Here is a 14,207-nt window from a genome sequence, read left to right on the forward strand (position 1 = left end):
GAAGAAGCCTCATGCTGTGATTTGTTTCACTGATATAATCACTAGGTTGTGCCTTTTCTGTTTCTCTTCTTTTCCCTGTGGAACGGCCCCATGAAATGGGCTGTGTAGCTATCCGTTCTGTCTCACATCTGGGTCCACGCTTCATTTTTGCAGCTCTACCCTTACTCATTAATGAACAGCAACTGGCCTGGAGCCACCGGCAATCAACAATTTCCTTCAGAAACTCCTCCTTACTGTTGAGAAAATGACTTAGTAAAGAAGCTGCTTGTGTCTTTGTTAGAGAGGCACAGAAAGGGAGGAAAGCTGGATGACTTGCCAATTGGGAGTTATTGGTTTTGTATTTAAGGTTTTCCTGATTCAAGCTTCAGGTTTGTTTCTAGGAATAAGACAGTTTTTATGGCAATAATAACTACCTCCAAGCAAAACTACTGTTTTGCCCTTCAGTTTTTATATTAGGTAGTCAGTCCTACTCATAAAATAGTCCATTTTATCTCAATGCCTCTATTTCAGGTTTTACATGAAAAATTTCTCAATGAATTTTTTATTAGGAGGATAAAATATTTGGTTTCTTTGGAGGAAGTGATATGCTTTCTCCTAAGAATAGGACTTACAGGGTTTCTCCTACGAATAGGACTTTGTTTTCCTTTCACCTAAATTACCAAGAAATTCAAATTATAACGTCAATCACTTCAACTGTGTTGACCAGTATATAAGGCCTATATATATAAAATATATATATATATCTTTTATTTATATTTCATTAATTTCTTGGAAAGCACCTCACATCCTCAAGGTAAAAAGAAAGTCATAGCATAAATACAAAGTGTTGCTGTTAAAGAAATTCCTTTCCAAACATTATCTCATTTGACTGTCAAAACAGTCCTACTGAGTAACTGGTATTATTACTTCCACCTGGAAGATGAGGGCAGCATCACCAGGAAGTTAAGAACTTAAAGTTCACTCAGATGAAAACTATGAGTGAGATTTGACCCCAGATATTCTGTCTCCAAAGGCAGTAGTCATTCCAGCCGTCTTTGCTCTGACTTTTGTAAGCAGCTAGGAGATTTGTAAATGGCATGTAGTTGGCTGGCACACTTCTCATTCTCATGAGAAATAATCACTGACATAAGAAACTGATATTGTTTGGTTTTCTTCTTGAGAGTGAAACATTCCATGCTTGTATGTATCTCTTTCCTAGGTTTTATAATAATCAAGAAGCACATGAAAGAGGCCTCTTCATCAAGCATTCTTGACTAAGTTATGAAAATGGAATTGAAGTTGATTTTCCCCCTTCATATGGTGAGTAACTACTAATTTAGGTAACAGAATTGGCTTTCCCCTTTCTCACAATATTTAACAAAGAAATGGAAAACCATCTTGCGTAAAGATGGCATGACTTATGAATAATATCTAGATTGTCTTCATTATGTTTCACAAAAAATAGAAATATTTCATTTCTTAGTTCAATTATGGGTTTTATAAATTCTAGTTGAATATGTTTTCTCCGGTTTAGAATTTGAGTCATTTGGACCTACATATGAGTTTTGATTACTAAAATAACATAACTCTTCTACCCACTTTATACGCACTTAAAATTCTTTAGTGCGTAGCATTTTGTACAGGAAATTGACATGTGGACTCTGAAAAGTCATGGCCATATACAAGAAAGATTTAGAAATGACCAGATTGCTGTGCGTGGCATTTCTCTTTTTCCCAGATGCTTTAGCTTGGAGCATCCGCCCTTTTTGGCCTGGGCACTGAATGTCTTTAATTAGAAAATCTTATTAGAACTAGAGTCATCCCAAGTGAGTAAAATCAGCTTTTGAAAAAAGGTCCACATTATTGAGTTTTTTCCCCAGAGTATTGTGCCTAAAAAAAGTAGAATTATTTGAAAAGGACAGTATGGACAGTTTACTTTCCTTTGTCCACCCATAAAATTATTTGTTATTTTCACTCTTCATTATATTTTATTTTTCTTCATATGTTTATATGGTCTAATGCATATTTAAAAGGAAAACTCTCTGTGTGTAGCTGCAAATATTGTAACATTTCATTTATTCCAAAGAATTAAGATGGTGGGTATATATGAATTTGTGGGAAAGCTGAATTATAGATAACTCTTAAACAAATGTGGCTTTTATTACCTTTAACTACATATACTAACTTCAACAAAACCTTATAAAGTAGAAGTCCTTAAGGAGACCTGTTATAATAAATCATATGAACATTTTGTTATTAGCATATAGATTGGATGTATGTAGGAACTTGTAAAGTGCCTGAGGTTCCTTGAAAATTGTTTATTCTTTGTCTAAAAAGTGTACATAAGACTGAAAATAAATGTTTAAAACACCATATATTATCCACCTATAAATAAAGTGTTTATAAAGCAAAAGTAAACGTCCACCCAGCTCATGAACAAATTACCAAAATATTTTAAATTTATTGAAGCCCCAAATTAATGAGATATTACCATGTGTGCATAAATAACTTAAAGAATAAAATTTGCTGATCCTTCTCTCATATGGGTGTTTGTGCTAATGAACCAGGATCCTATTTACACTATTAGTCCCCAAAGTAATTGCTTATTTGAAGAAGTTCTGTCTTATGGGTTTTCAGTTAATTAAATCGATTTGCATTTTATGCACACATTTCAAATTCTCAAGCCCTATGTTTCATAAGCCAGATTCAAATATGTTCATGTAATAATATCTCTCATTAAGGCTGTAGTCTTTCATTTTTAAAGGAATGTTCAGAATAGCCATATGCATAAAACACTTATTAATAAAATCCTATCAATATTTTAGAAAAGTCAATCCATTAAATGTTATTTTTTTCGTTTAAATTTTCCTATTGGCAATGGTGATTACTATGCTGAACAGACTTCCAATCTGTAATGTTTCAGTTAACTTAATTTATTCAATGATTTTTTTCCTTTGATTTTGCGTATCAGTTTTTAACTTCTAATACGGCTTTAGAGTTACAAGCACCCTTTACAAGCTACGTGCATATTAACCGATAGATCTTGCCTACCCAATTGGAGCAAAAATATGGAGCAAAACTTTTCTAATTTTAATACTGAGGAACAGAGTACAATAATTCAGAAAGTTAGAGAGATTTTAAATGGTTTAGTTTTCAGGTAGTTGTCAAATATTTGACCAAGAAGTTGGGAATTAAAGTACGTAAGTGATAAAAATTGTAAATGTCTTCATTAGATCCAAACTATGGAAATCTTTCATTGCTACCCTACCTTGGAAGCTGGAAAAAGTTACTGCAATTAGGAGGTAGAAGAAATAGAGGGACAGGCCAGAAGGAGGGCAGGGCCCGGAAGCTCTGCAGGGTCCATGCTATGTAGCAAGGCAAGGCCAGACATTGGGGAAGGTACCCAGGGGCACAATTTGGAAAGCAGGTTTGAAATCTAGTTTTGAAATCATGCCTTACTAAACTGTCTTTAAGGGGTTATTACATGCTCATCTCGCTCAGTGTTTAGGTGTATTTGAGTGCATCTAGGTGTATTCCTCTTTGCAAAGATGTAAAATGCAAAATCTGAATACATTTAGATTCAAAAATTCCAGGCTAGTATTATATCTGAATCAATAAAGAGTAAAGTATCCAAGAGGAAAAAAGAAAGAAATAATATACTAAAATCAGGATAAGTGTGACACTTATTTTATTCTTTTACATAGAATAATATTGGACAATAATGTGCTTTTGTTCTCAACGTAGGATTACACTGTAACTATAAGAAGAAAAACAATTTTTGAAACCCTGAAAAACTCATTGTCTTATAATAAGCAAATTTCATTCAGTTAATTGTTATTGATTCATTTAAGCAATGATCTATGTAAAGCATAATACCAATAGTCTCCTAAGAAGATATCATTTTCACTGAAATCGCCCTAAGGAAGCATTTCTTCTCATTTAGAGAAAGTAGGGATAAAGCACTTGTATTACCATTTGTATAAATTTTTAATACTGAATAAAATATTAGTATTTAGCTTAATATTGATTCCCAACATAATATTCCTCCATAATGGCATGCTAATTGGTTAGAATTAAATCAGACAGATTCAAGAACACTGAGAATAGACCATCTAGCACTTGTAATTTTTTTTCATTAGTTTCCAGAATTCCAGTTAAAATGGAATTAATCTGTCGATTAAAAGACTATGGAACAATAAAAGTTATGTGCCTTATGTCATGTGCACTGCCTTTCCCTCCCACTGTCCCATGCTCACCATAAGGAGGAGAGGAAGAAGAGGAAAGAGGGGAAATGAAATGCACATGAAATTCACATGTGAATTTCAACCTCAATGTAACCATGTTCAAGAGTGAGACAATTTATATGCATTCTAGCTATGTAACTTACTATCTATGAGACCTTAGGCATTTTATGTAAGTCTCTGGGAGCCACAATTTCCTCATCAGTAATATTAGTCTAACAGTATCAGCCTCCTAGAGTCATAGAGGAAGTAAAACAGAGGTTCCCAATAAGAGGAAGTTTTGCCCGCCAGGAGAAATTTGGCTGCAACAATTGGAGGGGTTGAGTGTGCTACTGGTATCTAGGGAGGCCAGGGATGCTTGCTAATTATCCTAGTTGCACAAGATGGCCCCCAACAACAAAGAGTCATCTGGCCAAAAATATCAATGGTATCAAGGTTGAGAAACCCTGGAATAATGTGAAGTAATATACGCAATGAGCACAATGCCTGATACACAGTACACCCTCAAAAATATTAGTACAATTATGTTGTTATTGTTGTCATTTGAGAAGGAACTCCACATCACCCAAATGGTATCAGTACTGAGTACTATCAACAGTTCAGTAAGCCTATCCCAGTACAGTTAGTTATGCCTGTCTGCTAAGTTATCTACTTGAAGTGGCAAATATATAGGTGCCTTTAGGAGTAGAGTTACCCACTTAATACTTGACTAGTCTAGAAGGCACATAGATATGATTATAGCAAAGTTCATGGGCTGCCATTTAATTTCTCAGAAATTAGTCATTTAATCTTCTCAGAAATTGAAAGAAATAGAAAAGGACAAATAAAAAGTAACTTACAGGCCAGGCGCAGTGGCTCACACCTGTAATCCCAGCCCTTTGGGAGGCTGAGGCGAGTGGATCACCTGAGGTCAGGAGTTTGAGACCAGCCTGGCTAACATGGTGAAACTGCATTTCTACTAAAAATACAAAAAACTATCCAGGCATGGTGATGCACACCTGTAATCCCAGCTACTTGGGAGGCTGAAGCAGGAGAATCGCTTGAATCCAGGAGGTGGAGGTTGCAGTGAGCCGAGATCGCACCATTGCACTCCAGCTTGGGCAACAAGAGCGAAACTCCATGTTAAAAAAAAAAAAAAATTAACTCATAGTACCAAGTGACTGCTAACTTTTTAACTTGTGCTGTTAGTAATGCATCAGGAGTCTCCTGATGATCACGTTTTACTTTGTAAAATAAGCTAATATTTGGACAAATGGCTCAGAAATATGGTCTGATTAATATAAGATCTTGATTCATTGCTTATGTGATACGTGACTATTATCAATTTCAAGACCAGTTGAATACATCAAAATAGTTTTGACTTGATGCTAAACTATTTTAAGAGGGGAAAAAAATCTTGGTTAATGCAAGAGTTTTGAGGTCAGACGTAAGTTTGCATTTCAGCTTTACAATCTTCAAGCAGTGTGACCTTGGATAATTTACCTAATTTCTCTGCGCTCAGTTTCTTCATCTGTTTAATGGGCATAAATTTACCTCGTAGGGCTCTTGAGATAATTGAGACACAAAGCATTTGGCATATAAGTGAGTAAATGAAAACAGTTATTATTTTCATCATCTTTATTATTTTCACTCTAAAGTAATTCTGGGGACCTTGCATTGCCTTGGAGTTCTAATTATAGCCTTCTCTTCTGATTGTAAAGAATGATAGCTATGATGTTAAGTACTTTTTACTGACAGAGAAACATCAAATTACATTCATTACCTCAATAAACAGAAATCTTAGACTCACTTCAAAAAAATTTATTTCTGAAGAAAAAAGAAAACTTACATATCAAACATGGAATTTCCCAGTAAGGATATTTTTAAGGAAATGGCAGATTTCCAAAATTAAAGAAAGAAAAATGTACACATCTTTCTAGCATATTTTAATATAGTTGATAATCCACTTTTTAATTACCACCTAATTATAAACCAGTAGAAATTTCCCCAGGTGAATGTAGTAACCTACTTCAGAGAGGGGAAGTGGCTCTTTGAATGGGCATTCCTACTGTGAAATTTGACAGTTTTTCAGTCCCAATCTGTTCTAAACTTAAACAGCTCAGGAGAGATGGGAAAGAGCTCTGTTTCATAACCTAATCATTTCTACAGCCAGGAAGGTTAAGAAGAAGGCTGAATTCTAAATTCGCCTTTCATCAGTGTTTAGATTTTTCCTTTTTCTTTATTCCCCAGAGAAGACCCCACTTTTTATGTGTGTTCCCATCGTTCATATGTTCTAAATTTGAAAATAAAACACTTACCATGAATCCAAACTCTGGGTTCTTTCATCTTTCTTGGTGGTATGCTTTCTGCTTAACTGCTCATGTTTCCCCAACTTCCAACTCTCAATAAGCAAAGGACTGAAAGGTACCTGAGAAGAGCATCTCAGTGTCATGATAGACACTTGTTTAATTCCACAACCCAGTCAATGTTAAGGAGCAACATTTTAAATCTATTCCTTAGCATTCGATGCTTGAAGTTCCCAAAGTTTAATCATTTTTTTAATCATGTATTCACAACTTAGTCAAAAATGTGTTCAACTTACCAATTGGTCCAGTGGGCATTTATTGATTTTTGTATTGAATTCTCTCTTCCAGCCAGTTTTAGTGTTGTGTAATTACAACTCTAATATGTTTGCATTTAATTTTAAACTATCCCCTATCATTAATGTCTTGCTCATATTCATTAAGCTAATGCAAAGAGGAGAATTGAAGTATTAATTTTAATGAATTTAACTGATCACTTTGCTTCCACCCTTGCCTCCTACAGTCTTTTTTTCAATAAAGTATAAATCATATCATTTTGCTCCTTGACTCAGAATCCTCCATTGGCTGCCCGTTTCACGCAGAGTCAGCCAGCAATGACCTGCCTGACCTCACTTCCTTCCGGTTCCTCCCTCTCCCGTTCTACTCTACTCCAGCCACTCTGCCAGAACACATAGTATGTTTCTGCCTCAGGACCTTTTCACTTGCTATTTCCTCTGTCTGGAACACTTTTCTTTAGTCACACATCCACAGCTTGCTCTCTCACCTCCTTGAAGTCTTTGTTCAAATCTCACCTTCTCAATAAGATCTTCACTAATTACCCTTCTAGAAATGTAATCTCTTCCCACACTTTCCAGTTCCCTTTTCTGATTTATTTCTCTCTGTGATACTTGCCAACTTCTGATAAATGATGTAATTCACTCATTGTTACAGTCTTTCTCCCTCATCTAAAACATAAACTGCAAGCAGGCAATGATTGTTGTTGACTTTCACTGCTGTATCCCAACCATGTACTCCAGTGCCTGGTATTGTTTAAATCGAATTGAAGTTGAATTGTACCCGTATTCACCTCATTTCTTTTCCTTCAGAGCCTTAATTTGCCATTCTGCAATATAGTGATTGTGTATTCTGGTGTTCTGCCTTTATTAGAGTTTGTTTAGGAAAACTTTGATCCCCTTACCCACAGCTGGATTTATGAGATGGAGGGCATGGTTTCATTGTATTTTCTTTTTGACCATTGATAAACTTTAACTAGGTAAGTTTGCATTTTAGCCATATTCCTTTCCTTATTATTTTTCCTATTGGGCAAGACACTGTTATCACCAAAATGGTAAATTTACTGGGATAAATTAGAATCCTGATCAAAATACTCCTGGGTAAATCCTGAGGCAAAAAGAGGTAGATACAGATGAAAATAACAAGCTCCATAAGCAATGAAATGAAAAAAACAAATGAGGATTAGTTTCCTTTGAACCTAGGCACACTTGTCCTAGCACACATGTTCCTAGCATAAATATTAGAGCCTTGAACCTGGTTCGAGAAAATACCTACCTACTGATGACAAGGAAGCCATAAATATAATTCATGACCAAAGATTAGTCACTGTTTATTATTGCTGGTGACACATGATACATTGGGGGAGATTTGGCAGTGTTTCAGACATCTCCAGCCAGCCATTTATCATTTTATAGAAGAGGAGATATTTCTATATTAATGGCCTCTATAAAAGGAAGTGAGTGGAGGAACGTCTGATATGTTTTGTCATTGAGAATCAAAGGGACATTGACAATGTTAAAAATGTGCTGAGTGTATTACAGATTTTGTACAAGTAAGTCTTCAAAATAACAATACTCTATTAAAAAAAGAGAAGAAAAAGTAGAAGAAGAAAGGAACTATGTTCTATGTTGCTTAACTCTCTCTTGTGCCCTTGAATGACATTTCTGGATGCGAGCTGAGAAACAAAAGCTTGATTTATCTCTAGAGCCAGCAACATTTTGAGCAGCTTGATAGCCTTGAGACCCTGCTGACTCATAGCCATGCTGCTGTCCCAGCACGGGTTTACAGTGCAGATCATTTTGATACAATATGCAGAGACCCAACATACCCACTCTCACTCCCAACTTAGCATTAATTCTCTATCTCCATCTATAATGTAGAATACAACAAAGCCCAAAGCATGTTAATAACTTCCACTTGATTGAGAAATTCAAACCCATGTTCCTTTTGTAACTGCTGTGTCTATACAAGTGGAGACATAAGGCCCTTTGGGAGAAGACTTTAAATATGGGGTTGGAGATGTGAACAGCCAGGAACTTTGTCTCAGAAATGGTGGGAATAAGCCACTGAAAAGTTGTTTTCACATGGCCAATAACTTCTGTGATGCTTTGCAGAATTCTGAAGACACCATTAAAAATTAAATAAAAAGCCTCAGCTCAGGTTTGTGTATGCTCCAATAGGCAAAAATATATATTTAATGCAGAGGGTGTTGAATCTGAATTAGTACAAATATTATTAATTTAATGTTCATACTGCATTTTATGGTTTATAAACGGCTTAGCAATAATTTTATACATTTTTTCCTCACAGCAGCACTGTAAAATATATCAGCATTTTATTTTCCCATTTTATAGATGAGGCAACCTTTAATAAGTGATCTATTTCTTTCCTGTGCATATTGGTTAACGGGTAAATGATTAATTTATGTCTACATGAACTTCATCATGCAGAGTATTTATTTTAATGTGAGTTGGTATTTATTTTACCCGCAAAGCATTACAGTATCCAATTATATATGCATGTTTTAAAGGCAGTAAAGCAGCCACCAGTAGTTAATGCAACATTAAGTCAGAGATTTTTAAATCCACATAAATTCTGAGTTAGGATATTTAAATCAGTCATCCCTTTTTCACCCCCTTGGTTCATGTGGGTGAGAAATGGTCCTTCTATAAAATGACCATGTGGCATCTGGGGAGTGGGACAGGAAAGATGTATTGAGATTTACAGAATTTACAATATTAACGGTAAAACAAAGAACCAAGTGGTTTATAATTACATTTGGTGAGAACAAAGTAAACAAATCTTATCATTTGCCTCTGCCTGTGGAATGGCTTGTGATTGTGAGGCATCTTTTTTGGTCTCTTTCTTCTTTCACTTTCTGCCTTCATTTCTTACTTTTGTTTTCTTTATTAATTTTTGCGTCAGTAAAATGGTTGTCTTAGCTGCTTGTATGGAGGAGCATAACCAGCCACACATAAGTGACATGTTAAGGTTTCATAAATAGGGCAACACCCCCTGAAGCTGTCGTTGACATTATTTCTCCATATTGTATTATATTATATTGAGCTATAAGTAAAATTGCTTCTTTCAAAGTGTATGGTACTTAAAGGCCAAGGATCTCAAAATGCTCCCTAAGCACTGACTCAGCTAATACACTTCTAATATCATCCTACTACTCTAATCCTACAATTTAGACAGGAAAAGCACCAAAAGTTTCAGTCATTTTATTCTAAGTCAAAATTCATTTAATTAGAAATGTACCTTCTTTCCATGATAATTTATAATATATAATTATCCTTCATTTCCAGATCTCAAGACTCTTGAATTTAGCCAATGAAGCTAAGATTTTAAAAAATTTATTGCAAGGAGTCCCTGCCCTAATTCCACATGCAAAAGTTTCTGGTAAAGTCTAAAGATTGGCTTGTTAGCTGAGCTGTCAAAGGCAGATGATTTAAAACACATTTTTGTGTGTTAAATATTAAACTCTTTCTGAATCCAGAAATTCTCTTTCAAATTTAAAATGTATTTTTGAAACCAAAAAGTACTTACCAATCCAGAAAGTGCTCTGATCTGAATTTGAAGGAAATATTTTTATTATTAAAAATTTTGTACATAGTGAAATATAAAACCCATTACATTAGATCTACCAATAAGACAACATACTATGAGGTAATATTTTTAAATGTGTGATTTCCTATCAAGTCTATTGGACAATATCCACTTAATTGGGACACAGAAGTTTTAAAAACTGAATCTTTAAAACAAACAAGGGGCATTAGCACAGAGGAATGTCACTGAAATATTTGTTTCAGACTTCTTGCATAGAGACTGGCTGTAAAAGGAACAAGAGTGGGCTGTACTTCAGTATACAGTTTCCTAACTCAGAGTTATATACACTTGACCTGTGAGTGGGCTTTGTAGATTATTTTTATATAATGAAGGCTTTTACTATATGTATATAAATAGGGAGATTTCGGCGATCTTACTCTCTGTGATAAAAATAGAAATGAATATATATATATACACACACACACACATAGTCAAAAGAAGCATTTCAAATATTTGAGTACAAATTAACTATATGAAGTACATAAATTTTCTCCTTTAAAAAAATCCTTCCAGCTAATAAAATATCCTAATGAAATGCTGTTACTGCTTTCCTTATGTGCCACTGTTGCAATATCTAGTACCCCTGGACTTTTCCTAGTCTAGGACTTTTTCGATGGCATTTATTATTCCCATTTACATTTATTTGACCCATATTGCAGCTTCTAAATTGGATATATCATTTTCCCCTGAGAATTTCATGTCCTTACCTAGCCTTACAGGAGAACTGTGAATTTATATCACTTTCTAGTGCAACAATGAACTAACTGGGCAGAGAACCAGATAAGACTCCTCCCTTCCACTTCCTCATTTTTCCACCATCCCCTTATAGACCATGAGGTGCAAGTGACATCCCATTATTGTAAATGTTGAACTGGGCTTGATTCCCAGGTTCTCAGTTTTGTAATCTCAGAACCCATTATTATAGCATTTCTGTTTTCATTGATTGTCATCTTTGTATATATTATTCTGTTAGCTTTTGCCAAAATGTAACATTTTGAAGAGAGATGCTATGGAAAAACTGAAAAATCATTTTGTTCATGCTAAGTAAAAACACTGTATTCCCTTTCAAAGAGAATTTATATATAATCAGGTATTCATGATTTTTCAGAACAGCACGTGGAGAATGTTACTGAAACTCCATCTTGCTTCCATATAAAGTCAGCACAGCACTTAGTCAATTATTACCTAGTATTTCCATGCAAGCGAGTAAGTAGCATTTTAGCTTAAAATTCCAGCATTTAGCCTACACATCACTTAAAAACTCTTATGAGTAAACATGCTTATCCATCAGAAATTGTTTTTATTTGATAGTGCAAGTACAGAAAAAGGAGATTCAAAAGGGCAAATGCAGGCAGTATCTTTCCAGCAATTGATAGGATGTGGAGATTCTGGGACAGGAACAGAAGTCTCTGGACCATGTAGCAAATGTGTCCCTGGTGACAGAAAAATGCATTAGGTTGTCATGGCCTAAATACACCAGCCATTTACACCTTCCAGTGAATTCCCCTGGTTCTGAACCCAGACTAACTTGGAACCAGTTCATTGATTATGATTCTCCTTCCCATATACTTGGATTTATATCTATATCTATACCTTTAGGGAAAAATACAGCAATCAGTCAATATAGCTCATTAGCTTGATGGATATATTTTTATTATAAATTAGTATGTTGGCATGCTGCTATTTGGAAGCATTTTAATTAATGTGGATGTTACCAATGAGGTCATTTTAAGATCATACAGGTATCAGCCACACATACAGAGGTAGAAGTTCCATTTCTAGAACAAGAGACGAGAGAATCATTTCTTACCCACATTTGCTTATAAAAAGTATAGTCATCCCCATACATGCCATCATGATGCCTCCTCTAACCCACAGAAAAGAGAACTAATGTTTATAAGAAATTACGGTCAGTTTACCACTATCCTCAGAGAAATAAAGTTTCTTCTGCAGGTTCATGCAACCAGTAAGTAATTAGAGGTGACATTAAAACTCAGTTCTGACAGATGTCCTTTCAATGAAACTTGTGTCTCTGCCTAGAATCAACTACTAGCAACATGCCCTGACTAGGAGAAACAGATGAGAGTTCTTTGGCTGCTAGAGAATAAACACTGATCCTGTTGGTTACTTCTTCTAAACAAGTCTAAACTCAAATCCCATGCCCGAGAAATGGGTGTTCTCTACTGGCCCCCAATCTTGATGGATGTGTGGGAAAACCTTGTCTAATCATTTAGCTATGTATATTTTTTGGAGTCTGATTTTAAAATGAATGGCAACACAAAGGCATTTTGTTCATGGTAAACTTAGGTATTCATTGTATTCTCCTTATCTTGGAATTTGAAAAACAAAGAGAAACTATAGTTATTTTATCAAGCAGTTTGATAGTTGTCTTTCATGTCTATTTATATCTCCTGATTTAGTCAGAGTATGTAATTAGTCATGAACCCAGTTTCCATTATTACGTTTTGTCAACTGAAATATTGTTTTGTTTCCAAGTATACATTTATATTATTTACCTATAACTAATTCGAAAATGGTTTTAAATATATGTATTTGAAACCTTTGGAAAGAGGAGTGATGACACTCTTAACTGATTATAGACTTAGTGATGCACAGGTGAAATATTTTAGGTTTGCACCACACACATTAGGTATTAGGAGTATTATATTTCGTGTTATGGAGATAGAAAATTCTGATGATTATTTTTTATCCTAAAGAATAACAGACACCAAATGGCATTTATTCAGTCATTTTGATTTAATTTAATAAGGTCATACTTCCATCTTCAGGTAAACTATTTTGCCTAAACTAGTTCAAACATTAGCACCTTTACTTTGAGAAAAGATCATCATCAAAGATAAAATTGTATCACCTACACCAGGAGCTCATTTCAGTGTTTAGTGTCCTTCCTCACTTTGAAGAAATTCTTCCTGACATATAACCCAAGTCAGTCCCCAAATGGCCCATATGTTCTCTTCTGCAAGTAATGTAATACTTAATTATTTTGCTTATTCTTGATTTTTCATCCTTTAAAGCTCAGTTTGAATCTATGTTCTTTTCCCATTATCCCAGGCCACCAGGTTTCTCCTAGTCTAGTATAGCTTCATGGGCCTTCTGTGTTACTGATGGCATTATCTCAGTTGTTGGTGTTGTTTGTTTTGAATATGAAACTCAACAAGTGTTGCCCTCCTCATTTAGTTCTGATATTTCTATGATGTAATCCCTAAGTTACTTTTTTCAGAATTCCTTCGGAAATGAAGTGCTAATTAAAAACAACAACAAAAAAGAAGGCTGTTAAGAAGGCTCAAATACAGTTTATGCTAAAATTTTAAAGAAGAGGATGGACAATTTTCTCTCTTGGATGCTGTTTTGAATGTAGACAGAAAGATAAACTCAGTGGCTCCCTGATGATCTCCTAGTTCTATGATTCTGTAATAATCTTAGCTTGTAACATCTCATTTTCTACAACCACTAAAATCTTATCTGCCCTGAGATATGTGAGTGTTTAACAGATGAGAACCTTTTAATCAAGTGAAGACTCTGCTTGTTTTCTCGGAAGTAATTTTCTTAATAATGCTTACCTTTGTATTTGAAGCAGCCCATATTGAATCCTTAAATACAGAGAAAATCATAAACAAAAAATTAACAGACATACTATATAATGATATGCAATCAGTCCTTGACTTTTGCTTTTGTTGCCCGGCATTAGAAATATTTACTTCTATAGTCATGGTTTAAGGATTCATGAACCTCATTTTTTCAAACTAAAATCATTTTCGCTTTCGACACTGCACTTGTTTCT

General features: G+C 34.8%; 1 protein-coding gene across 4 annotated transcripts in view; it reads left to right on the forward strand.

Moving 5' to 3' along the window:
• RHOBTB1 (Rho related BTB domain containing 1) overlaps positions 1–14,207 on the forward strand; it is a 132,341-nt gene that overhangs the window by 13,406 nt on the left and 104,728 nt on the right. For all 4 annotated transcript variants that reach the window (XM_038009189.2, XM_038009194.2, XM_038009203.2 and 1 more), the window contains exon 2: positions 1,199–1,299. The gene's annotated coding sequence lies outside the window, so the exon portion shown is untranslated. The remainder of the gene's footprint in view (positions 1–1,198; positions 1,300–14,207) is intronic.

Source organism: Chlorocebus sabaeus, chromosome 9 (genome assembly GCF_047675955.1).
Source record: "Chlorocebus sabaeus isolate Y175 chromosome 9, mChlSab1.0.hap1, whole genome shotgun sequence".
Lineage (NCBI taxonomy): Eukaryota > Metazoa > Chordata > Mammalia > Primates > Cercopithecidae > Chlorocebus > Chlorocebus sabaeus.